The sequence below is a fragment of the Microcebus murinus genome, chromosome 7 (genome assembly GCF_040939455.1).
Source record: "Microcebus murinus isolate Inina chromosome 7, M.murinus_Inina_mat1.0, whole genome shotgun sequence".
Lineage (NCBI taxonomy): Eukaryota > Metazoa > Chordata > Mammalia > Primates > Cheirogaleidae > Microcebus > Microcebus murinus.
Window position 1 is genome coordinate 28,978,279 of NC_134110.1, and position 27,412 is coordinate 29,005,690.

The 27,412-nt window shown below is 47.0% G+C and overlaps 1 protein-coding gene and 1 long non-coding RNA gene across 3 annotated transcripts in view; one reads left to right on the forward strand and one right to left on the reverse strand.

Annotated features, from left to right (window-relative positions):
- TRAPPC9 (trafficking protein particle complex subunit 9) overlaps positions 1-27,412 on the forward strand; it is a 609,198-nt gene that overhangs the window by 261,706 nt on the left and 320,080 nt on the right. The window lies entirely within an intron of this gene.
- LOC142871922 (uncharacterized) lies at positions 1,729-27,383 on the reverse strand. The gene is made up of 2 exons (XR_012920137.1): positions 24,697-27,383; positions 1,729-2,623 (listed from the first exon to the last, which is right to left on the reverse strand). It is a non-coding gene; the product is annotated as an uncharacterized LOC142871922 (long non-coding RNA).

A 27,412-nucleotide genomic window follows, 5' to 3' on the forward strand; every position in this document is an offset into this window, starting at 1 on the left:
AATGGAATTTAGTTTTTCCTTTCAGTATCTAACTCATGGGAAATAAATTCCTTTTTCTTCTATTTCTTCACACTCTAACATATTTGGTTGTGTATGCGTGTGTTCTATTTCATTCATCTGTTCATTTGTTCATTCATTCAGTCAATGAGCCCTCATCCATCACACTGGTAAGCCAAGCTGACTTGGGTGGGACATGCCTCACAAAGGTTCTGTCTAGATCTTTGTTTGTTCTAAACCTGCGTGTTTTAAAGGAACAGCTATCAAATATCTACTTTGAGCCAAGTACTGTATGAAATGCTTTTTTGCACAGGACCATATTTAGTTAGTTCTCAGAGCCCACTAGGAGGACTGTTTCTTTCTCTTAGCTTGCAAGTAAAGAAACAGAGGCTCCAAGCACCCATGGCAGGGAGGCACAGGCATGGCTCTTGAAGGCAGGCAGACCTAGGCTCTGGACCCCCTCTGCCCTTGCCATCTGAGCCCTGACTAGTGCCCTGGCCCTTCCTGGGAAAGGATTGTTTAGAACCCATGGCCACCAGTGGTGTGCCACAAAGCCACAATCAGTGACATGCCCAGTGTTGCTCAAATAAATGAGGATCACAGTGCCTGTGAGTCCAACTGCCACTTCTACCAGGCCAAGTAGACTTTGCAGGGTCTCAAGGCTTCTCTCCGTGTAGGGCTTGGGGAGATTTGGAAAAGTTAGCTGGACCGAGCCACTTCTCACTACTTACGCTCTGGGTAAATACACTGTCCTAATTAAATGTCTCTTTTCATTTAAAATTCCACAGTGCTATAATTCAAATTAGAGAGCTGCTGTTTTGACAGATGATGTCATTTAATTTCAGGATCATTGTGCTTCTTGTATTCAACTACAGACTAAATTGGACCCTATCTCAGAGCTTTTATACGCTATAAAATATTATGTTCTTACAAGTGTCTGATTAACTTGTCATGATGGGGTATTTGAATTCCCTTCCGCTGATGTTCTTTGAGAGAGCTCCTTGACATGGGTGGTGGTGGGGGTGCGGTGGGGGGTGGTTAGTTAACTTACTTGTTTGAAACCTTGTGCCTAGTGAGTCCAGTTCCGAAATGGAGCTGCACGTTTCATTGGTCTGGTGGCCACAGACCCTGTCTCAGGGTTAAGATGCTCCCAGTGGAGCCCACCGTTCCCCTCCATTCTCACAGCCTGGCCTCCTCCCTCACATGCTGTCTCCGCGTCCACGCCCAAGAGTAGCTCTCTTCCTTTCCTCCTCTTCCTCCCCTCTGGTTGCCTCTGAGTCCTCTTGACAATTGTTTTCAAATCCACTCTACTGACATATAATTTACATACCAAAGTGCTCCCATTTTAATTGAATAAAGGATGAGATTTGACAAATACACATATCGGTGAAGCCACCATCACAACAAGACAGAGAACGTTTCTATCACAGCACAGGTCCCCTTAGCCCTTACCCCAGTTCCCAGACAAGCACTGTCAGGCTTTCTGAAATTATAGATGAGGCTGTTCTTTTCCAGATTTCCATATAAATGAACAATGTTCTCCTTTACCTAAGTGTGGACCCTGCTCCGTTGCTGGCGAGTGGGTTCTTGGGGTCATGTTTTGAGAAGCCCTCTTAACTCTAATCCGTGTTCCTTTCTCTGCATCCTCCACAGCTTCCAGAGGGGTCTTCCTCAGGAACAGCCCAACTCTGTAGGTCCCTCTTAGAACCCTCTGGTCATCTGCCTTTGCGGCCCCCAGGGATAGTGTGCCCTGCACCGGGGCTTGCAGGGGTCTGGTGAATCACTGGTGACCCGGCTCTGGCCACTCCCCACTGCTTCACTTTCCCTCACTGCCCCCTTGAGGAAGCAGCCAGGGGATTACTGCTGTCTCTGTTTTAAAGATGCGAAAAGTAGCGTCCAGGATTTATCCCAGGCCACCCGTTGGGGTGAGGCCCCACACCTTTTATCAAGAGCATGTCTTCAGGGTACAGGGGCTTGCACTCTAAAAATGGCAAGATTTAAACCTGATGATACTGAATGTCATCTTTTCAAGCCCTACACAAGATAAAGCTACATATTTCCTAGAGCCAAATAACGAAGTCTCTTTTCTCAAAGTGATCACCCCTACTGTGGGAGATTATATTATTATTAACAAATATTTGCTGGCAACCCAGTGGGAAGGTTACACCTGTCCACCCTCTGCCTTCAGGCTTGGCCAAGCCATGGTGGAGGTCCTCTGTGAGGGGCTGTGTTCCCTACCCTGTCGGTGTCAGGTGTGGGCTGTAAGAATGGCAGGGGCATGTGGTAGGTGGAATAACATCCCCCAAAGATGTTCGTGTCCTAATCCTCAGACTTTGTGAATATGTGATCTTATAGAGCAAAAGGGACTTGATTGAAGTAAGTAAGGACCTTGAGATGGGGAGAAGATCCTGGATTATCCAGGTGAGCCCAGTGTAATCACCGGGCCCCTGGAGAGGGAGGTGGGAGGGCTATAAAGCTGGCAGGAGACATTCGATGGAAGCAAGGGCTTGGAGCAATGGGGACAGCACGGCGGCCTCTGGGAGCTGGAAAGCCTGGCAGACACATGCTTCTCTGCAGCAGCCCAGCTCTGCAATCACTGTGGCTTGAGGACTTCTGACCTCTAGAACTGAGAGAATAAATCCGTATTGTAAGCCACTAAGTTTGTGGTCATTTGTCATAACAGCAATAAGAATCTAACACAGGGTATCTGTAAAATTCCAAGCAGGAGTTTAAAGAGCTGTTGTGGGGCCATCTTTCTTTTGGCTCCAGCGTTAGGATGGGACCTGCTGCTTGAGTGAGGTCCAGAGGGAAAACCAACAAGGGCTAGATAGAGCCTGTCCAATGGAAGACATGAACCTTGGTCGCAAGCCACTGAGATGTGGGGTTGTTTGACACCGCAGTATAACGTAGCCTCTCCTGACGGACCCACGTTGTCTGCAGTCCTCACAAAGAACTAAAGACTTCCATTCAGTCAGCAAATACTTTTCAGCATCGTTTGCTGGCCAGGCACTGTACTAGCCCCTGGTATACAGTCGATAACAGACAGACATAAACCATTCTTATTCTTTGAAGAATGAAGATAAATAAGTAACAAAGGAGTATGTAATTATAATTTCTGATGAGTGACATGCCAGAAATCCATGAGGTGTGATGGAGAAAGTAGTGGCGTGGTGCGTGTGGGGAGGACCTCTCGCTGGAGGCAGTGCCAAGGCTGAGACAGGGAGGGTGACGCCAATCCAGCCATGCCAAGATGGGGTGGGCATGGTGATAGGGCAGAGGAAGTAGCAGCTCCAACCCTGGCAGGGCACAGCCATGTGGGTCATAGGCCTACATGGGATTGAGAGGCAGTAGATGCTAGGGAGGGTTTTTAAGCAGGGCATTACAATTTGCAATTTCACTTAAAAACAAATAGCCATGCTGGCTGGAGTGTGCAGAACAAGTGGAATGGGGCACAGGTGGCAGTGGGGGGCCTAGTGTGGCACTTGTGGGTTTGGGTGGGAGTGGGTGTCGTGGCTGTTGCTGTGACAGGGGAAGGCTTTGAAGTACTTTTTCAAAGAAAAATAACCGGACTGGGCCAGGGCATGAGAGAGAGTGAGGAATTGGGGAGAGGGTGACCAGCGACAAGGGGTGAGGTGGGGCCACTTACTGAGAGGAAGTCTGGGAGAAGACCCGGTTTGCAGGAAAAGTAAGAAATTCAGCTGTGGAGGCATCTCCTGATGGGGCCATCAGGAGATGTCAGAGTGGCAGTTGTGTGGGTGAGTCTTGCTCAGTGCATAAAATAAAAGTAAACACTTAACAGGGCTTAGTAAAACTTTTCCATGTATGCATTCAGCAAACATTTAAGTGTGTACAAACTGCAAATAACATTGTGCTCAGCTTGGCTGCAGAGTTCAGCGTTTCTGACCCCAGCATCCTCAAATTGTCCCTGTCTGCAAGACCGCTCAGATGCCCCTTCTTGAGAGAGACTGTCTGAGGCCCAGGGCAGGAGTTAGCAGCCCCACCCTGTGTCTGTGTTGTCCCCTTTACCTTCCTGGGAGCACGATCTCCCCCCTCAGACACTTGAGGAAGCTTTGTTCTCATCTGTCTCTCCCTCCCTACTCATCTCCTGATCTTTCAGGTAAAGAGCAGGCATTGAGTTCCTCTTTGTGTTGGATCTAGATGTACGCTTTTTAAAAATTGAATTCTCATAGAAACAAGGAAAACTAAGGCTTGGAAAGCTTTTGTATCTTAGCCCAAGTCACACAGCTAATAAGTAGCAGATCTAGGAACTGAATTAGGTCTCTCTAATTATAAGATTTTTGCTTACATATACTATATGTATTAGTTATCTATTGCTTTGTAACAACTTACCACAAACTACGTGGCCTAGAACAACATTATATTTATTACCACAGTTTCTGTGGGTCAGAAATCCCAGGCATGGCTTGGCTGGGTCCTCTGCTTAGGGTCTCACAAGGCAGAAGGTGTTGGCCAGAGCCAGTCTCGTCTGAGGCCCAGCTGGGGACAGATCTGTTTCCAGGCTCCCTCAGGTTGTCAGCAGAATTCAGTTCCCTGTGGTCATAGGAGAGCTTGGCTGGTGACTACCATCAGCTCCTAGAGGCCCCCTGCAGGTCCTTGCCACATGACTGCCTGCTTGCTTCCTCAAAGACAGCGCGGGACAGAGACTGCAGCAAGATGGGCATTACGTCTCACGTAACGTAATCACGTCTGTGTAATTACACACATCCCGTCCCCTCTGCCATGTCCTGTTGGTTAGAAGCAAGCCACAGGACCCCCCCACATTCAAGGGGAGAGGATCACACGGGAGTAAGAAGGTGGCAAACATGGCAGTCACCTCAAGAGCCTGTCTGCTGTAGGGACACAGGATTGTGTCCTATTTTTCCCTCTTACCCCTACTGGAAGGAGCACAGAGCTCTGCAGAGGAGGCCTTCAATAAATGATGGTGAAGTTTAAGCCATAGATTCTCCATCAAGAACTTACAGTTGAGTCTACAGTAGGATAGGCACACCATTTTGCCATTGGTAATGACTTTACAATGTGCCTATAATTATAACATTGGCAAGGAAATCTAGGTCACCTCTCTTGAACCCATTCTGTCATCTCTGGTGCAGCTGTTGCTGCTACTACTGGCCCTGCCCCAGCCCCGGCCCCTACCACTTCTCCCCAGGGTCACTGTGACACTTTCTGTCCTGTCCCTTCTGCCTTTGGGCAGGTCTGGCCAGTCTATTCTCTTCCTTTCTTCCAGAGTATTTTTCTTACATGAAATTCTGACTGTGACTTCATCATACTTCTGGAATAAGACCTAAGCTCCTTAGCTGTGACAAGTCCTCCATGGGCTTTTTTCTTCTTACTTTTGCAGCCCTGTCTCTGGACATTACCAGGTTCAACAATACCCAAGTCTTTGGATGTTCTGAGCGCTCTATTCTGTCTTATGCCTCCTGTCTTTGCACCCATCGTGTTTCCCCCCTAAAGTCTCCTTTCATGCCCTGGCTCACTTTACATTCCCATATATGTGTGTGGCTTAGTGAACTCCCACTTCTCTTTTGAGGTGTGATCCAAAGGTCACTCCTCAGTGGAGGCTTCCCTGATGTCCTCAGGAAGGGCTCATCCTCCTTATGCTTCACCATGCAGTGCCATGCAGACCCCGCTCATAGAACTCAGCATTTTACATAGTGATTTGATTTTTGTTCCTTGATGTCTTAAAATATTCACCTCTGTATTCTCAGAAACGTTCACAGTATTTGTTGAAAGCATGTGTTCCATACGTTTTGACTGAATTAATGAATGGATAGATGGATGAAGGAATGAATGAGAGTACTGCAGTGAAGCTGTGCGGAAGTGAAAATCTTAAAAGCAAAATCTATTTAAAGTTCTTTTCTGGGAGAAGCACACTATATTGTATTAATTAACTCAGAAGCTTGCAAATCAGGGAAATGCTAAGGATCTCTTTTTTTCAGTTGCTAGGAGAGGAGCTGGCAGAGTACCCGCTTCAGTCATCATTTTCAGCTTAGGTCTGGCCGTGCTTATTTTTCCGGTAAATAATGAAAAAAAATTACACCATACTTTGAGCTGAAGGGATTTTCTGTTAGAGTACACAGTTACCTTAATTTCTATTTTGTGGATACATATGAGATAGAATCTAACTTGAGGTAGGGGCTGTGTGACCTCCTAATTCGCCACAGTGCATGGACCAGTGCTGAGCACACTAAAACCCATGGGTTACCTTGAGGAATAAATCCTAAAGAAAGCTTTATGTCAGATTTATCTTCATTCACTTCCTGAACATGTGCTGACCAGTCGTGTGTACCTGTGGCACCCAGGGGTCTGAGTAAGATTTGGAACCAGGGAATTCAGTCTTGTAGGAGTGCTAAGATATATGTAGGAAGAGACGTGGTTAGAGATAGGCAGAGGTGAATACTTTGAGAAGCCCACAGTTCTGTGGGAGCCTAGTTGGGAGGAAGTCGGGGAGGGATTCCTTTCCAGCTTAGATGAACCTGGAAGGTTTTAATAGAGCAGGTGACATTTGGGAGGCCCCATGGTATAAGGTGAAGGAATTTAGAGTCAAAAGACTGGCTAAATTCCTGCTTTATTTCTCATCCTAGCTGCTCTGAAGAGGTTATGGTGACCTCTTCTTACCTCAGGTTTTAACCCCTAAGATAGGAATGTTACCGTCTACTAAGTATGTATATGTGATGATCAAATGACTTAACGGTATGTGAAAGTGCCTGGAGGATCACGTTCATTTTAATTGTGTATGGAAGCTGCCCTCTGCAGAAGGCTGGGAACTGTGCAGAAAAAGAGGCCCCTCAGCCAGAGGGGCTGCCAGGAGGCTGGGCTGGGCTGGGCTGAGAAACTCCTGCTCAGCCTGGGTGCTGGTCATCGTAGGGACCTGGGTGGGGGATGAATGAGAGGAGCCACTCCAGGGGCTATCTTGAAAGGACTTCTGTTTTGCTTCATCATGCATTGCATTTTTGTTCAGCCAATTCATCATCCTAATCATAGTTTTCTTAGCTATAGCTAAAATTAGCCTGAATTTCCTGAACTCATTCCAAATGGCAACCCTCAAGCCCATGTGCATGCTGGCTGCAGGATAGCACTGCCTGGGATGGTTCAGCTGGCCTCCTTTTTGCCCTACCCCCCTGCTGTGCACTCTGGTTCCCCACCCCTCTTTTCTCTTTGCCTTATCTTGCCATGACACAGCTGTGTCCACCTCAGTCTCCTGGAGACTCTTCCACTTCAGATGGCTTTGGTGTCACATTAGATTGCATTTGGAAGTGTCCTGTCTACATTAAGACTCTTTTTTTTTTTTTTTTAGTCTCGATTTATTGCCCAGGCTAGAATGAGTGCCGTGGCGTCAGCCTAGCTCACAGCAACCTCAAACTCCTGGACTCAAGCGATCCTCCTGCCTCAGCCTCCCGAGTAGCTGGGACTACAGGCATGTGCCACCACGCCTGGCTAATTTTTTATATATATATTTTAGTTGGCCAATTAATTTCTTTCCATTTATAGTAGAGACAGGGTCTCGCTCTTGCTCAGGCTGGTTTCGAACTCCTGAACTTGAGCAATCCACCCGCCTCGGCCTCCCAGAGAGCTAGGACTACAGGCGTGAGCCACCACGCCCGGCCTACATTAAGACTCTTGATTGTAGTTAACAAAATCACTTTCGAGCTATCTTAAGAAAAAGAGAGAACGAACGCACTGGGGAGGAGTTTGGGTATCTCACAGAATGCAAGGACACACAGCAGAGCCAGGCAGCAGGTGGGGCCATGGTCTGGAAAGTCCTCAGAACCACCAGCCACCTGGCAGGCTTCCAGTTCCAGTGTGTACATACTGTCACTTGCTCTGTGGTTTCTTGCTCCTCCTCTGCCTTTTCCATCCATTGGCTCCTCTGCTTCTTCAAACCCATCGCCCCCCAAAATAGCTGGAGGTCAGCCCTCAGTTCACATCACTACAGGTAAGACCAACCACCTGACCAACTAGAGTCACTTGGCACCAACTCCAGACTTCTAGGAAGGCATCTTCTTGGCCTAGCTTCTATTAAGTGTTCTTCCCTCATCCTGTCACCTGGGCCCAGTGGGACCTGAGCCCAGTAGTGACAAACATGGCTACCAGTACCCTTTCCTGCATACAGAGGACCGTTTCCTGAGAAGGAAGCCATTATGGGCTGGGCAGAGACTTCAGAGGGTCTCTATTAAGGTACTTAGAGGTTACTGAATCCTTTGAATACTAACCTGGAATCTCTGGACCCAGTGGTAATGGTGGACATTCATTCATTAAACATTTATGAATCACCTATAATGGCAGGCACTAGTTAGATTCTGAGGATAAAGTGTGTTTCCATAGTTGCTTCTGGATAGAAATCCTGGTAGAAATCCAGCACTACCTGCGTTACAGCTTTGTTTTGGCTAGACTTAGTAGACTTTATTGTCCACTTTCCATTCCTGGCAGTCAGGCTGTTCTGTGGGCACTCTAGCCATCAGGTCCTACTTCTTGGTAGTGAGGAAGCACCCAGGTGCATCTCATAGAGCTGTGGAGCAAATCTTGGTTCCTAATTTAGGATTAGGAACCAAAATAGGATTAGTACTGACCAACTCAGAGTTGTGATGAGGTTTAAATGAGAACATATATTTGTATGGACTTGGTAAGCTCTAAATTGATTATATAGTTATGATTTCAAATTCCTAGTGGTTGCAGGTAAATGGCATAGTTCAGTCACGAGAGGCAAATTACAAATGCACTATTTGTCTTTGCAGGTCTTACGCTTAGGAGAAATCTATGTATTAAATATCTCTTAACACAAATACAGTGCTGAATCAGATTTTATTTTCCAAATTCTCTCTAAGCAAAAAAATATCAAGCTTACTTTAGCTATTCACCGAAGTTCTGTTATATAGCAAGTTAGAGGCTTGTTCACTTCCTGTAGATTTATATTTTTCACTACTTAGCACAAAATAAAAGCTGCCATCATGTGCCTTGCTAAGGTTTGAATGTCTCTTTCAAAACTCATGTTGAGATTAATTGCCATTATAACAGTATTAAGAGGTGTGGAACCTTTAAAAGGCCATGAGCACTCCACCCTCAAGGGTGGGTTTAATGCCTTAATGAAAGGGCTTTTGGGAGTAGGCTCTCTGTCTTAGCCCTTCTGCCCTCCTGTCATGTGAGGATCCAGTGTTCGCCTCTCTCCAGAGGATGCCATCTTGGGAGCAGAGAAGCCAGGCCCTAACCTCCTGGCACCTTGATCTTAGACTTCCCAGCCTCCAGAACTATGAGCCAGTACATTTCTGTTTCTCATAAATTACCCAGTCTGAGGTATTCTATTATAGCAGCACAAAATGGACTAAGACATGCCTATTACCCAGTGAGCATTTTACATGCATCATCTCATTTTTACCTTTACGCCAGTCTACAATGAACAGAGGAAGAAACTGAGTCTTAACAGGTGAAAATGACTTGCACAACTTAAATTAGTAAGACTCTCAGACTCCAAAGACACCCTTCTTCCCACAGTACCACATTGCCTCACAGTTCAGAACTTTAGGTGAGAAGACACCTCCTCCTCCTGTTTGTATGGATCCTGCATGTGGTGGGTTGTTCTGGCTGCATCTGGGTGGTGTGGGAGAGCCTGGGTCCCACATGCAAAAGCCCCACCTTAGCCTCTGCCCCACCTCCAGGGAACTCTTAGGGTGCCTTTGGACTCATTTGGAAGCCATAGTTGGTTTCTTCTTCCTAGCTTGTCAGCTGCTGCCAGAAGGGTGCCCCTCAGACCTACACAGCACCTGAGCTAACTTATACTCCCAATCACAGCAGGCATATATTGTCTTTAAAACACAATAGCATTATAAATCAATTTTAGTGCTTGAAGATATCTGTGACTCTTTATAATGTTCCCCTAAAATTTGTAAATTACAGACATCAGCATCAATAAAATATGACAACGCCAAACGAATGACTCATCCTCTTCCCTCAGGTTCTGTATGATTCTTACCTCTTCTCAAAGGAAAAAAAAATTGAGTGTTTAGTTGACTGCTTAACTGGATTGTTCTGAAATTTTCACGAGGAGAGAGCACGTCATACATAGAAATAGCCTGCCTCCTGGAGAGTGATGATTGTTACTTTTAGGTACGAATTTCCTGCCTCTGAATCTTGGCCAGAATTTCTTCCAACAGGTGCAAAATAAACCCTCTCTAGCTCCCGTAGAGTTGCCAGCAGGCATGATCGTTCTAAAATGCAGGTACAATGGTACCTCACCCTGCTTTCAGCCTTTTCATTATTCCTCGTCACGACCAAAATAAAAATCCACCCCCTTTGCCCCTGATGCACACTCTGCCCCTGCCTCTCCTGGAGCCCCGCATGTGCCAGAAAAGCACGTCCTTCTCAGGCTCACTGTGTGTGTGGCCCCTCTGCTTGGAGCAGCCTTCCTCACCTTTTGTGCCCTTGAGCACCTTCAGATCCGCACTCAGATGCTGCCTTCTCTGTAGTCTTCCTTCCCCACAAAACATTCATAATCTACACCCGCTATGTGCCAGAGCAGTCCCTGGAAAGGGGATTATTACAGGCCCTTGAAAGAACAGGGCTGAGAGGCCAGCATGCCCAGTGTCCCACAGCCCGTAGTATGGGACAAGATTTTAAACCCAAGTCTGTGATCCCCCCTTCCAGGCTGTTCCTCTCAGAGGCAATGACCAGTCCTCTCTCTGTGCAATCACAGGCACTGGAGTCAATCAGTCTTGGGTCAAAAATATTGGAGGAGATAAAACAGTAACAAATAAAAATACAACAATAAAATAAAGCAAAAATATATAGCAACTACTTGCAGAGCATTTACATTGCATTAGGTATTATAAGTAATCTAGGGATGATTTAAAGTACATGGGAGGATGTGTATAGGTCATATGCCAGCACTATGCCCTAGTATATCAGAGACTTGAGCTTCTACGCTGTTGGTATCTGCAGGGTCCTGGAACTAATCCCCCAGGGACACTGAGAGTCGGCTGTACTTTTTATTGCTACGATGAGCACACTGTATTCTAATTTATTATCTGTAGTTCTGCTTTCTCTAGATTGTGGGCTTCCTTTGATCAGGAACTATCCTTTCTTATACTTGGCTTTCCCTCCAGGCTCTAGCACAAACCTAGAACTCAGGAGGTGGTTGGACTCTTCATTGAACTTAAGTGAATGGATTATGCTGTGGATATTGCATCTTTGTCTTTGAGCCTATATTATTACTCACAAATCCCAGAAAACTGCATTATTTCTGCACCATTCCCTCCCTCATCTTGTCTCTTGGCTTCTTTTACTTCTTTTCCCAGCCTTTTCTGTTTCCAAGAAGTCTTTGAGGGAACTGGTTCTCGCCTCCCCCTTCCCCTCCACATACTTTTCCATGCATGCCACTTATTTTCTGTCCTACTCACTGGCATTTCACTTCTTTCCTACTCCTTTGTCTTTAAGTATTGGATGTAATGCCCCAGGCCCTAAAAGCAAGTCTAACGTGATTGCATCAATGATGGAGGGTCCCATTAAGATTCCATCCTGTGCCGGGATTAAAGATCTGACCATGAAGTGCCAAGGATGGCTACATTAATGTCCTCTTTTTGATCAAGCTTAACTCAAATTTTTGTCAATGAGAACAGTCATATTAATGGCATTATGATGTCAGATTTCTACTTTAGACTACATGGCCCTAAAGTGCCATGTGTCTTCTGTGATGTCACAGTCACTGTTGGGAATATTTTCCTTTATGAGAGTTTATTTATTTATTTTTGGTCCTTTTTGTCCTTGTTAACCCATTGCTGAGCACACTGGGGGGATTCAGTGTTGGCTGGTTTGCTGGATACATGACCTGGGGGTGACATTCAGTTTACTCCACAAATGTTGTAAGGAATACACCTCTGTCCTGGCCTGGAGGTGTTTGCTAGGCTGGGTGAGGGGATTAGAAACAGTAATAAAACAGTCCAAAGGACTGCTCCAAAGGACAATGAGTTTTGTGGGAACTCAGGTTAACAGTTGAGATAATAGAGACCCATACTAGGTGCTGCTGAAGTATGTGAGAGACTATCTAACTCAGAGGAAGGGTTGAGGGAGGGATTGTGGACTTGATACTTTCTGATCAGAGCCTTTAAGGCAATTCTTATGAAGAGTGATCCATATGCCAACATTAGCCAGTTTGAGGATGAGCCAGAAATTCTGCAGAAGAGTGGGTCTGACTCTCAGATACAGCGGGAAACGTGAATGTGGCCGCACAGACTTTGACTGTGACGGGACTGTACTGTGGGGATGTAGAGGGCCTTTTGAGTTTAGTTCCATTTAAAGACAGAAATCAGTTGGGAGTTGAAAATGTCATCTGCATGACTGATAAAGTCAGTAGTAGAGAGTTCAGCTTGTTCTCCTGGTCAAATGGACTTGTGCAGACTCTGCTGAATTGAACTTATCCCCCTAAACTCCAGGCTTTCTCCAAGGAACCTTTCTGTGTTACTCATGGCACAGAGAATGGAAGACGCTGCTTCCTATGGACAGGCAGATGGCCAAGGGAGCAGGGGAGGGCCCGTGCCGAGCACACCGAGCCTTCCCACCCAGACTCACTACCCAGACGACTCCCTCTGAGTGAATGTGGGGCCGGGCAAGTGACAGGGCATTCCTTCCAGGGAGCCTGCCCCTGTGACAACAGGAAGCTGGGAAAGGACTCTTCCCCCATCCTCAGCATAGAAACAACCACCTAACATTTTTGCTGTTTTAAAACAGTTTGTCCTGTCATAGTAGAAGATGGCAGACACCTGTCATTTTATTCGGAAAGGCCCACCTTCCATGCACCCTCCTCCTTGAGGCTTTCCTGATGTCCCTGCTAGAAATGCCCACACCCTCCTGTGAGCTGAGACCTCAGCTTCCATGTGACATGGCACACACTGGCCAGGAAGGCGCTGTTGGTCTCATTTGGCCAAGGGACTATTTTCTATTTGTCATGCTTTTGTAGTGCACAGCTCAGTGCTGGGCCACAGTATTTCCTTTCTTCTCCCATCTCTCTGCTCTCCAGATAACACTAGACACATAATATTTCCAACGCCTGAAATAGTCTGCCATATGGATGCTCAGCAAATATTGAATTAAGGAATGACCAGTAAGTAATAAATGAGTGAAGGGAAAATTAGGTGGCAGAATATTTTTATTTTTTTGATGTCAGGAAATGAATTTTAAAAATGAGGATATGTGTAGGAGATAGCACGATGAGGTAGAAGAGATGTAAGCCCTAGAATCAGACAGACTTGGTTTGAACTGCAGCTTGTGATCTTTGAGGCCACCTACTAAGAGCGGGGCCTCTAAGCAGGTATGGCCGTTCTGTCTGGCAGGGTGTTACAGGATGTGGGGACAATGACTGCATTCCAACAGCCCTGACCTGTAGCTCCTTACACACAGGTGGGGAGCGCTCACAGACCTGTGGAGAGGGTTGAAGCCCAGTGCCCGACATGAAGTAGAAGCTTACTGTATGGTAGTTATTGTCATTATCCAGAGTTCTTAGCTACCTCCCTCATGCCTTAGGCAAAACAAGCCAAAGCTTCCTGCTGCTGTGTCAGTTTTATTACCACTTCTCTGTTTATGGAAATGGCCAACCTGATAAAGGAGAAAGGCTACCCAAAGTTGTTCTTTTCTAGAGAAAGCTGTGAATATTTTATGAAACATACCGAGGAGTCCTACCATGACGCCTGTGCCTGAGCCTCCTGCAAGAGTCACCTTATTAAAGTGTCCCCTTTGATGGAGTGTGCCGGCGTGCACGGGGAAAGCGTGCTTCTTTTCAAAATCACTTGAAAGTCATCAATATTTTAAGGAAGTTTTATCTGCCCACTGCTTTCTGTATATTAATCTATCATATTGATCACTTTTCCAAGACAAAGTATCTTGCCTTCTTCTTACCAGGGAGTCACAAATACTATTGTCAGTTTCCTTCCTTTCTGTTTTACCTCAATTTTGAAGTAAAGGTCTATGTTGTCCTCATCCATACATTGGGGCTCTTTACTGAATTACTGTTGTCCCAAGGAAACATGAGCCTGTGTGATCAGGTTTGGTATCTTAGGACTTTCTGGCTCTAGGTATTTCATTCTTCTCGTGGGCATCCTCGGAGCTGTTACTGAGGGCCTGCCATGTTCCAGGTGTTGTGTCAGGCGGGAAAGGGATGAATATTGTTCTCTAAGCTCCTCCTTCCCCCTACCAAGTTCCAGAGACAGCCACAAACAGGTAACCTAGGAACACAGTGTGGGGCACGGTGCTCATGGAGCTGGGGTAAGTGCTGAGGCCAGCCGGGGCAGAGGCAGGGCAGAGAAGAGTCTAGATGGGTGTTTTGAAGGCAGTAACCTCTGAGCTTGCCCTATAGGAGGAGTTGACTCAACTCTGAGCCTTGGGGAGTGGAGGGGTCAAGAGATTTAACTTCCCTGCATGGTTCCTGACATGTGGCTTTTGCAGGGGCCTGAGCTGCTGCAGTGGGGGGCTGCTGCAGGGGGAGGCTGCCATGGAGGGAGTGCTGTTGTAGGAGGGGGAACTGCTGTAGAAGGGAGGGGCCTGGAGGGGCTGCTGTAGGAGGGAGGGGGCTACTGGAAGGGGGGCTGCAAGGGGAGGCTGCTGTGGGAGGGGGACTGTTGCAGGAGGGAGGGGGCTGCTTCAGAAGGGCAGCTGGGCTCTTCCAGGAGGGCAGAGCAGAGCCCTGCAGTCAGGGGTCAGGGGAACAACTGCCCTGGTCCTATTCTGTGCTCTCTTATCTCCTGCTGGTGCCTCCCATGGGCTGAGCCCAGCTGGAAGCTCAGGGCATGAGGAGCCTGTTGATGCTGTCACCTGAGTCGGCCTCTTGGCCGCAGCGCAGGGTAGAAATAGAGTGGGAGGAGCACACAGAGTATGCTCAGCATGCAGGATTTAAGTGTAATTAATTTTTACAAGGCTGCTGAGCCTCTGCTGACCTTCCTTAGTATTCATCAGACCAGGAAACAGGCAGGCTGGGCCTGGATGTCCCAGCATAGACCAGTTGACTGGGTCTGTCATCTGTTTTCAGGTGAGACACGTTATTGGTTACCAAATGAGGAAACACATTTTTTGAGAGGTTTAATAATTTGCCCTGTATCCCTCAGTTTTGGGGGGAAGGTAAAGTGAGATGGCAGCCAAGCACTCTCAGTTGCTTCTCACTATACCCACCATCCTTTGAACATAGGGTACAGGCCAGATTAAACTCAAGTTATCTTTTCTTGTTTAATTCTTAAGCTCGGGGGTAAGTAGTATAGTATTTTGCCCAAGGTCATACATCTGGTAAATGGCAGGCTTGGAATTCAAGCCCAGAAACGTTGGCTTTACTGTACCACATGGCCTATCTCCTCTTCAGCATTTTTTGAGTAGCCACATTTCGCTAGTGTGTGACCCTTGGCAGATGATCATCTGTTCTGACTAGTGGTGACTTTGTATTTGATGACCTCTTGCTGGTTATTACTAGGGTGACCCCTAGTTGTCGGAGACAGGCCCTGTTCACACTTTTTGTCCTGGAGTAATTATTATTAGTGCCTCCTCCCTCCTTGTCCCACAGTGTCCTAGAGTCACTCAGGTTGTCCCCAGCCCGCTCCTGGTGCTCACCAGGTGAGAGGGCCCTAGTGTACTGAGAGGCTAGTTTGACCTCACCTCCCCTTTGCTTGTGAGGTATCACTTTCACTTGGTGATTTTTATAAAATTTGAAAATGTACCTAGAGGCATTTTGGGATCACATTTGTTTCAGAATTGGGAAGGAAAAGTTAAGTATTCTGGGTAGTTATAAGTTATCTCTGTTTTGGTTTTTAGAAATTCCATTTATATTACGCTGGTTTTCAATAAGTAAAAACTCTTCATGCAATAAGGAAAAAAAAATCTGCCCTCTGGATAGTTGTTTAAAATTTATTCTTAGCCATAGGAGGTTATTTCAAGTGAAAGCTTCATAGAACCCCAATACATAACAGATAAATGTCAAGCTGTTCTGGGTGAAGCAAAATAGTGGCTGTCTTGGGTTCTGGGAAGGTTGGCCAATTAATTCCATGCATATTTGCTGAGGGTCTGCTATGTGCCAGGCATGGCTCTAAGCACGAGGGACACAACAGAGAACAAGACAGATAAAAAATGTTGCCAGAAAGATGTTGAACTAAGTAGGGAGAATCTGAAAACCACTATTCAAACAGAATTTATACCTTCCTCTCATCTCCCTGGTCACAGGCACCTAGGGAGGCCTGAGGAGCAGGAGTGGCCTGACCATGGGGTTGGGGAAGGTACAAGAAAAAGTGCTGTAAAGTTAAAGGGACACATTCACTTAAGCAACCTCTCTGTGCCAGGCATTGTGCTGGGCATCAATGGAGCGCTTCAGTGCGATTAGGTTAGGGAAAAAGACCAAAACAGCTCATGAAAATTGAACAAAAGAGAATAACCACCCACTATAGGAGACTGTCGGGGATCTGAAATGAATGACAAAGGGCTATGCCCTGTAGCAGCTGAGGGCTCAGGGCTGGAAATTGGCAGTTTGCCTTCTGATTCTGGTTTTGCAGATGACCAAAGAATGTATTTGATAATTATGTAGTTTGCTGTTTACCCTCTTGAAGTACTAAGTTTCCTTATTTGGAAGTAGAGGCCTGGACTAGATAAACTCTTGCTACGCCCCCTTTTCAGTCGTCCTCCACAGATTTATGAACCAGTGAATTTTAAGTTTAGATATTACCCAGAAGATATTCTGTTTATACATAAACACACACTATACATACATACTTCTGTCCACATATGCACATACCTAACTGGGTAGAGTACAGTGGTGTCATCTCAGCTCACTGCAACCTCCAAGCCTCAAGTGATCCTCCTGCCTCAGTCTCCCAAAGTGCTAGGATTACAGGCACAAGCCATGGCACCCAGCCTTCTCTCTCTCTCTTTTTCTTCACATTTTGAAAGCTAAGAGCCTCATACTTGCTCTTCCTGGCCTAGTCTGTGGATAAGATGAAGACTGCAGGACGTTTTAAGTCTTACTAGTCTTACCCTGCACACATTTAGTATATGTGCTGCCTCAGGGAGCTCCAATCAGAGTGAGCTATGCGTTGCCAATCTCTGTCATGCCTCCCCTCTACACTTAGAATAAAGTCCATAGCCTTTACCAGTCTTGCACAGCTCTTCTTACCTGGCTGGCCACATCTCTTCTTGTGGGTATCATGTGGCCTGGCCAGAATGAAATGATTCCCATTTCTGTTGCCTGTGAGCTCTGGCATGTTCTTACCTACTGCCTGGGACACTGTTCCTCTTCACCTTCCCACTTCCCGCTTGGCTACCTCCTCCTCAATTCTCAGGTGTCTGTTCTCCTGAGAAGCACTCCTTGAACAGAGGGTCCCCTTCCACTGTAACATTGATTCTCAACCACTTGGTTACACACCCCTCCTGGTTGCTCTCCATAGAGTCCTTCAGTTCCTTTACAATAACTCACTGTAGTTATCTGGTTACTTTATTGTTATCTTTGTTGCAATCATTTTGAGAGCAGGGACTATTCCATTTTACTTGCTATTCTGTTCTCAGATTATAGTCCAACCAAGTTCATTGCCTGCTGCCCAAGAGGAAGCCAACACACTGAGACATTAGGTGTTACAGCAGAGAAAGGGTGTAATTCTGCATAGTGTTAAGTGAGGAGATCGGAGGAATTTCTCAAATCTGCCTTCCCGAGAATTTGGGAGACAGTTTTTAAGGACAGTTTGCTGGGCAAAGGATTAGGCAATTAGGGTTGCTAATTGGCTAGGTTCAGGGCAAAATTATAGGAGTGTAGAAATCATGTTTTAGTTCCTGAGGCCACAATTCTTCTTGAGTTGGTTTCTTGATATGGGCCGCTGGTCTGGGTGGGTCAGCCAAACCACTGGAATGTGGGGCCTGGAAGGTATCTCAGAAACTACTTTTAGGTTTTGAAAAGGTGATGTTATCTATGGAGAAATATAAGAATCCTTATGACCATCAGCTATGTGACTCCAGAGTAGTAATTACAGAGAAGCAAACAAGGGAACAGTGACTAATTATTATCATTATTTTTAGCTGGGCCTGTGTCTGCACAGAGTTTTTGGGTCCTTACTGCAGTTCTTGCTTTATACCCCTTTCTTAATTTGTGAAGGATGGATTCAATAGCACCATGCCTGGTACACTTAGGAGTGGAATTAGATATTTGATAAGTGAATAAATGAAAGAGTACCTGGAAGGTGCCTTCTCCTTCTGCCTTTCTATGGATCTGAAATTCCATAATTATCAAGATCATGCACAGACAGTAACTGCTGTAAGACTTGAGAGGAGGGGATTTGAACTGAACTAGGGCTTGAAGGCTAAGTAGGGGGAGGAATAGAATATGCCCGGTGGTGGTTTTCAGCAAGTACAGTGGTCCTTGCTGTATTTTTGATCAAGGACTCCTTTGAATCTCTAATAAAAGCTATGGCACATTTTCTTAAAAGAAAGTACCACATGCACAAAATCTCCTCTATAATGTTGGGAGTTCTTAGGCTTCCTGCAGCCCTTGAAGCTCAGGATGAGAATTCCTTTTTGGACAGAGGCACCCACTCAAAGAGATCTGAATTTTTACAAATGTTTATTAAGACTGTACTCTGTGCCAGGCACTTTGCTAGTTGCCAGTGATGTAAAGCTAAGTAAAACTCAAAGAGAGGGGAAAGGGATTTTTTTTTTGAGCACGTGGAACTTGTCACTGTTCAAGCCCTTTATAGACTATCTTAATTCTCATAACAATGCTTATGAAGCAAGCATCATTCCCTTTTTTCATGGGAGGAAACTGAGTCTCAGAGAGGCGAAGTGACTTTTTCAAGGTCATAAAGCTATCCAAAGATTTGAAGTCAGTTTCTCCTGCTCTGAGGCCTGGGTTTCCCTGCTCTACTTTATTGCTTCCCCAAACATAGCTTGCATTTACTCTCTCCACTTGTAATTGTTCTGCATAGCCATCCCAACAGCTTTCTGTAAGGACAGACACTATATGAACATGCCTAGTAACTGGCAGCTCCTTTTCAGGCATCTTGTCTGCTCCTCAGATAACTCTGAAAGCTGAGAAATGCTCTGATCTTGAGTCAAAATCAGTTTCCCAGGCACCTGTCTACCAGCAACTTTTCTGGCTTTTCCCTGAACCACTGTCTGACCCAAAACTGTAAACCTGGTGTTCATTTTTTTGGGACCCAGGGCCTTGGCTCTGATGGCGCAGTGGCCTTTGTTTAGGAACTGAATGAGGAAGCAGAGAGGCTCTCACTGAGGCAGTGCTAACCTTGCCTTTGTTGTGAAGGTTGAGCTGAGCCCTGTGTGATGCATCATCCAGCACTTTGTCATCGGTGTTTCTTTTTGATCTGAGTACCAGACCTTTTTTTTTTTTTTTTAAATGTCATCATTACAAAATCTACATTTGACTTGATTTAACTTTTTGGATAGGCTTAGACCTTTCATCACTCTTTCCCTTCATTCTTGCTTCTAAGGAAAGGTGAGAGACAGCCCCTTCTGCCACACAAGGTCTAATGTGAAGTGGCGGCCAGTCCTGAGATGCTGCCTGCTAGCTCTCGCCATAGAGGAGAGACCCTCAGGTGGTCCATGACTCAGACCATGTACAAACTGCCTCTTTCCTGGAGCCTCTCCTCATGTGGTGAGTTAGGTAATGGGAGACAGGATTGAAGACAAAGAAGGTGTCACAGAGGTGACATGAAGAAGGCATGGAAAGAGAGATGAGGGCAGGCTTCATAGAGAGGGCACTGTTAAGTCTGAAAGGAGATAAGGTATTTACCAGGTGGGCAAGAGAAAGGTGAGTGGAGTTTATTCTAGGAAGGTGGACAGGATATTCAAAGAAGGGAAACATGAAAAGACAGGGCATAATAGGGGTGTTTATATACACAGGACTGTTTTCTCCACTGAGCATATATCTCCACGAAGCATAGTAATGTCTGTCTCTCCGTAAGATAGGGAGCCCAAATAAGTCCAGAGAAGGAAGGTACTACACTGCCAACAGGAAGGATTGATCTGGTCAGCCCAGGAAGTCATAACTCAGTAACTGGGGCGGGGGACAGATTCAGCAGTGTTAGCTGAAGTCTCAAGACCACAGCTGACTATTGAGAATAAAGTACCAATTCGTCTGCCAATTTACTGCATATTTACAGAGTATTTATTACATGTCAGGCACTATTTGAGCACAGCCACCATCTCCCTTGAGATGAAACCTTTGGGTGAGGGTATTAATTATAATGAGATGCTACTAAATAATAGTAAGGAAACAGGGCCCTAATGCCTTATGAGCATGGGTGGGAAAAGGGGCAGTATGGGGGAAGAGTAGGAATAGATAAGGGGAAAGGGAAAAGAAGAGAATGGGACTCTGTCTATGTACTCTATATAAACCCAGGTCCTCATTGGAGGGAATGGAGCTGACCAGGCTACATTGCTGCCTCTCGTTACAAGGACTGTCGCTGATCACACGTGGGCTCTGGGAGAAACTGTTCAGATGAGTTTGATGGTGTTGAGCTGGAGCCCTGTCATTGTGTAGCAGAGATTACTGGCTGGGGGCCAGTTGGGGCAGAGTTAGCTCAGTGAGATCAAAGTCATTAATTATGGCCATTTAACACTATTTCTAAAAGGGTCAGAAAGAGGATGTTAGGTGTCAGTTCTCTTGCACAGAGTCTGGGAAATGTTCTAACGATAGACACTGAGGGGAGATGGCGTCCTCTAGGGGGGCATGTGTCGTAACTTTTCATAATACCTGTAACACAGCATCCCTTAAACCAGAGCTGTCATCTCCCTTCCTCAGAGCTACTGAGTCACCAGGGCTGAAAACATGAGGGATAACTTGGCCTTTTCCTTTTTTTCCCATAGCTGGTTCTTTTTTTTTTTTTTTTTTTTTTTTGAGACAGAGTCTCGCTTTGTTGCCCAGGCTAGAGTGAGTGCCGTGGCGTCAGCCTAGCTCACAGCAACCTCAAACTCCTGGGCTCGAGCGATCCTTCTGCCTCAGCCTCCCGGGTAGCTGGGACTACAGGCATGCGCCACCATGCCCGGCTAATTTTTTATATATATATCAGTTGGCCAATTAATTTGTTTCTATTTATAGTAGAGACGGGGTCTCGCTCTTGCTCAGGCTGGTTTTGAACTCCTGACCTTGAGCAATCCGCCCGCCTCGGCCTCCCAAGAGCTAGGATTACAGGCGTGAGCCACAGCGCCCGGCCCATAGCTGGTTCTTACCTCCTCCCCTCCTGTATCATACTACTTATATATTATTTTCATAAACTATTGTTTACAGATCTGCCTTCCCCGAAACTATTTCATCCCATATCTCCAGCTTGGTATACAGTATAATGCTTTGTTCCCAGCATAAGTGCTAAGTAAATATTGGGTAAATGAATAAAGGTTATGAAGCAAAAGGATGGTCTAGTGTCTGAATTAGAGATTCATGTTAACAAATTACTTATTCTGATATCTTCATTGACTTTGGCCCCCTAAAGGTTGACTGAAAAATCACTGACATGAGGCAGATTGATTAATAGGAGAAAAGGCACACAAATTTATTTAACAAGTATACATGGGAGCCTTCAGAATAAAGACTCAACCTTCCAGTGAGGTACAGAAGTTTATAAAGAATGGGGGCTTGGATTGGGGCAAAACAGGTTTTAGAGGCAAGATAAGTTATGGGGGAGAGAGAGAGGAGAAAGTGGTCTTGTTATGTAAGTGAAACCCACTAGGTAGCAGCCTGCAGACAGAATAGATGGTAAATGTTCCTTTTCAGACCTTTAAATGTGTCAGACTTTCAGTTAGTCTTTCCTGGATCTGATAAGAAAAGACCTGGCTGCGTTAATGGAGATTCTCTACAGATGCAAATTTCTCCTCACAAAAGGAGAGCTTTGCAGCATTACTTCTGGGTCCTGGACTTAGGGTAGCCATCTAAAAACATGTCAAAGAAATATATTTTGTATAAAATATGCTCATCTCCTTCAATATGTTCAAAAACACATATTTTTCTGTAGCTGAGGAGTCAGCTGTTGGTATACATTGCCTTTTTCCTAGATGGAAGGATGGAGTGGTAGAAAGATCACAACTGGAGTTAGGGTGCCCGGGTTCCTGACCTGGTTCTGTCCCTTCCTAGCTGAATGACTCTTAGCAACTCCTATTGTCTCTTGGAACCTCCCAGTACCTTCATCTATAAAATAAATAAATACATACATACCAAAAAAATAGTAGTATATCTCAAAGGGTTATTGTGAAGACTAGCTGAGATAACAACTCAGCTTTGTAGTTATGATGGTATCATTAACAATATCTTACCAACTATTATTTATTGCTACTTATTACATTCCAGGCACTATTCTAATATTTCACATAAAAGTTTCTCAGCAGCAGCACTATTGACATATTTTACTAGATAATTCTTTGTTAGAGGAAAGGGGGAGCTATAGGATGTACGATGCTTAGCAGCATCCCTGACTTCTACCCACTAGCCAGACACCAGTAGTCTCCCTCTATCAGTCTTGACAACGAGAAAATCTCCAGATATTGCCACATGTCCCCAGGGGGCAGAACTGCCCCTGGCTCATGTGTGTTCTGTCATTTCTATCCTCACAATTCTCTGAGGTGGGTCCTGTTATTAGTCCTGTTTACAGATGAGGAAACTGAGGCACAGGGAGGTGAATAATTGCCCTAATAGTGCTACATTTAAAATGTTTTGAAAAAAGGAAGCTTCCTAAACAGTTTTTTTACCAGGGGTCCAGAAGAAGGAGGTAATGTAGTTAGGGAGGGTTTCTAGGGGCTTAGTACAAGGAAACTTGCTGCTCACCCTCTGCTGCCACCTCTCGGTCATCTCATTTGCGCTACAGGAGAGGAGGAGCAGGAGGTCTTTCAGGTTCCTTCTGCCAGTGGAATTCCTGGTTTCTAGCACTCTCATGTCCTTATTGGCTGTCTGCACTGTCACGATTGTGGGTCATCCTGGCAAGTCAGACAGGATCCTGACTCTTAAGAAACCTTCAGCTTTGTAATTCCATCGGAATAGGGACCCCAGGAGTGTGGAGACTGAGGATTTTTCTGTCCTGTGCACCCACTCTGCGGGTGGGCAAAGTGAGAGGTCCAAAACTTGAAAAGATTTGCCCAGAATTGAGCAATAAGACAGCTTAAAATGCAAGACATGGCCATTGTGAGTACACACTGTCACTCTTGCTTCCTGAAAAAGTTATCTCTGCTCTCTGTCTCCAGTCCCTCTCTTTCCATTCTCCCTTCAACCCACTCCAGTCTGAAGACAGAAACTAAAGGGAGCAGTGAATTAGGCAAGAAAAAAACCAATAGGTGTGTGTTTGGCAGCCAGTGAGGAAGGTGCATCAGTCAGGGAAAGAACATGGTTAAACCGTGTCTTCCTCTCCTTTTCCACATCCTGTGTGTGTGGTATTTTATTTACTGAACAAAACATTTACTTGGCACTAGTATGTGCCAGACACCAATTTAAGACATTTATAAGATTTTCAATTTCCCTGAGGCCCTGTCTAAGCTTTTCAATTAAATTTACACATGTCTATTATGTCTCTTTCATTTCTACCTGTTTAAGACACATAGAACACATTAAAACATATTTTTTAAAAATTAAACTTAAAAAGCACAGAGTGTTGTAAACTTTGAGAGCAGCAATAATTTTGACTTATTCTAGAATTGGTAGCAACACCACAAAACATGGCATTGTCTCTTAGAAAACATTGTAAGTTGCATTGATCACTAGTTTTAACTACATTCTATTGTGATTAGAAGTCTGGTAAGTAGGCAGATGCAAACCAACAAAATAGCATATAAAATATCACAGAACAAAAAACAACTACTTTCAAACAAATATGTAGTTGCTGGAGCCAATCTGAGATATATCTGGGATCAGACATTCCAAATTGAAATACTGGTATCGTAAAATAAGCATTTTTCCTGATTCTGAAGTCTTTCCTTTCCTCATGCAAAATTTACCAAAAAGGACAAAAAGGAAAATGACAAGAGCAGCTCAAACTGTTAGTAACTAGAATTTTCAAATATTTGTCTATGATAAGCATTTAAAATGAATTTTAAAATGCACATTATGATTTAGAGTAAAGCTGCCGGGCCAAAAGATGACCTGTTGCTGGAATAGTAAGGACAAACAAGAAAACAAACGGCTCAAAAAGCGCTCCATGTACTAAAACATAAAAAGGTGGGATTTTCTTTATTTCAACTTTTTGTTAGAAATTAGAACATTACAAATTGCCCTCCAGGGAGCGCTCAGAGACTCTCTTACTAGTCTTTTCAGTCAATGAGGCGGGAAAGCCCTGGAACTTAACCTGTAACATTTTACCTCTGACCCTCCTGAGGCTTTCGAACAGGGCACGGGGCAGTCCCTGTGTAAACACTCACTCGTGGCAGCCAGCGGGCAAGGAACAGCGGGTCCTCCGCCGGGGCCTGATCACCTGCGTGCAAGACCGCAACCACAAATGTAGACTGCACAGCTCACAGACTGGCGACTCATCTCCAGCACCCTCTCCCTGCAGAGCGCGCAAGTGAGCCTGAATGCACTGCGCGCTCGCAGCAAATGAGCCTGAATGCACTGCGCGCTTCCGTTTGTGGTGTGGGGCCAGCCCTGCCACCAAGAAGGCCTGACTGGCGCCCAAGAAGGGACGGGCTGAGGGCGGGGTAGAGCATGGAAACCCCGGGACGCGAACCTTAGTGGACCTGGCTGGACGTCCTTACCCTGCGGTTCTCAGCATAGCTAACGGCCACACGTGGAGGACCCAGGTGGACGTTGTTCCAAGTCCGTACCCAGCAGACCGGGGCGCCAAGACCACGCTGGTGTCTTTACTTTGTAGAAAATGGCGCTGCGGTAGCAGCGCTCCAAGACCAAGCTGGGGCTCCAACCCTACAGACGGCTGTGGAGGACTCAGGCAGGCATCCATACTCACATTGTAATCCTACAGATTGTGGCGTTGGGGCACTTGTTTGCCAAGACCAAGCTGGGGGTCCTTCCTCTGCAGAATGTAGCCCTGCGGCAACCATGCTATAAGACCTAGCTGGGCGTCCGACACTGCGGACGTATGCGGAGGACTCAGGCGGGCATGCACACTCGCATTGTAATCCTGCAGAACGTGGCGTTGCTACAGCCGCGTTCCAAGACCTCGCTGGGGGTCCAACCCTGCCAACAGCTGCGGAGGACTCAGGCGGGCATCCACACTCGCGTTGTAATCCTGCAGAACGTGGCGTTGCGACAGCCGCGTTCCAAGACCTCGCTGGGGGTCCAACACTGTTGACCGCTATGGAGAACTCAGGCGGGTATCCACACTCGCATTGTAATCCTGCAGAAAATGGCGTTGCGGCACATGCGCACCAAGATCTCGCTGGGATCCAACCCTGCAGACCACTGTGGAGGACTTAGGCGGGTATCCACACTCGCATTGTAATCCTGCAAAACGTGGCCTTGTGACAGCCGCATTCCAAGACCTCGCTGGGGGTCCAACCCTGCCAGCAGCTGCGGAGGACTCAGGCAGGTATCCACACTCGCATTGTAATCCTGCAGAACATGGCGTTGCGGCACAAGCGCGCCAAGACCTCGCTGGGGTCCAACCCTGCAGACCGCTGTGGAGGACTCAGGCGGGTATCCACACTCGCTTTGTAATCCCGCAGAACGTGGCGTTGCGGCACATGCGCGCCAAGACCTCGCTGGGGGTCCAGCACTGCCAACAGCTGCGGAGGACTCCGCGGGCATCCACACTCACTGTAATCCTGCAGAACGTGGTGTTGCGACAGCCGCGTTCCAACACCTCGCTGGGGTTCCAACACTGTTGATGGCTGCGGAGGACTCAGGCAGGTATCCACACTCGCATTGTAATCCTGCAGAACGTGGTGTTGCGACAGCCGCATTCCAAGACCTCGCTGGGGGTCCAACCCTGCTAGCAGCTGCAGAGGGCTCCGGCGGGTATCCACACTCGCATTGTAATCCTGCTGAAGGTGGCGTTGCGACAGCGGCGTTCCAAGACCTCGCTGGGGGTCCAACATGGTTGACGGCGGCGGAGGACGCGGACGGGCATGCACACTCGCATTGTAATCCTGCAGAATGTGGCCTTGCGACAGCCGCGTTCCAAAACCTCGCTGGGGGTCCAACCCTGCTAACGGCTGCGGAGGACTCAGGCGGGTATCCACACTCGCATTGTAATCCTGCAGAATATGGCGTTGCGGCACATGCGCGCCAAGACCAAGCTGGGGCTCCAACACTGCAGACGGCTGCGGAGGACTCAGGCAGGCATCCACACTTGCATTTGTAATCCTGCGAAATGTTGCGTTGTGGCACCTGCGCGCTAAGACCAAGATGGGGCTCCAACACTGCGGGCGGCTGTGGAAGACTCAGGCAGGCATCCCGCAATCTTGCAGAATGTGGCATCGCGGCAACTGCGCGGTGACCTCGCTAGGGATATTTACTGTGTAGATGTGGCCCTGCGGCAGCCGCGCACCAAGACTTAGCTGGGGTCCAACCCTGCAGACCGCTGTGGAGGACCCAGGTGGGCGTCCTTACCCTGCAGATTGTGGCGCTGCGGCAGCCTTGCCCGAAGACCTAGCTCAGGGTCCTTACCTTGTAGCCTGTGGTGCCGCGGCGGCCTTGCGCCAAGACCTCGCTGGGGGTCCTTACCCTGCCCATGACTTGGGAGAACCCAGGCAGGCGTCCTTACCTTGTAGCCTATCGTGCCGCGGCAGCCCTGCGCCAAGACCTAGTTGGGGGTCCTTACCCTGCGGATGGCTCGGGAGAACCCAGGCGGGCGTCCTTACCTTGTAGTCTGTGGTGCCGCGGCAGCCTTGCGCCAAGACCTAGCTGGGTATTCTTACCCTGAGGATGGCTCGGGAGAACCCAGGCGGGCGTCCTTACCTTGCGGCAGCTGCGCACCAAGACCTAGTTGGGGTTCCTTATAGCCTGTCGTGCCGCGGCAGCCTCGCGCCAAGACCTAGCTGGGGGGGTCCTCACACTGTAGATGTAGCATGGCGGCAGCTATGAGCCAAGACCTAGCTGGGGGTCCTCACACTGCAGATGTATCATGGCGGCAGCCACGCGCCGAGACCTAGCTGGGGGTCCTTACGCTGCGGACGGCTACGGAGGATCTAGGTGGGCGTCCTTTCTCTGTAGGTTGTAGAGCTGCGGCAACCGCGCGCCAGGACCTAGCTGGGCGTCCTTACCCTGTGGATGACTGCGGAGGACCCAGGCGGGTGTCCTTACCCTGCGGACTGTAGCACGGCTGCGGACTGTGTACCGAAGACCCAGCCAGTCCCTTCTCTGCATACTGCGGCAGTCCTGCGCACCGAGGACCTGTGCCGACGCCCTCGCTCTGCGGACTGCGGCAAGTCTGCAGCCACTCACTGAAGACCTGGACTGGCGTCATTACCCTGCGGACTGCGGCACATCTGCAGCCACTCACTGAAGACCCGG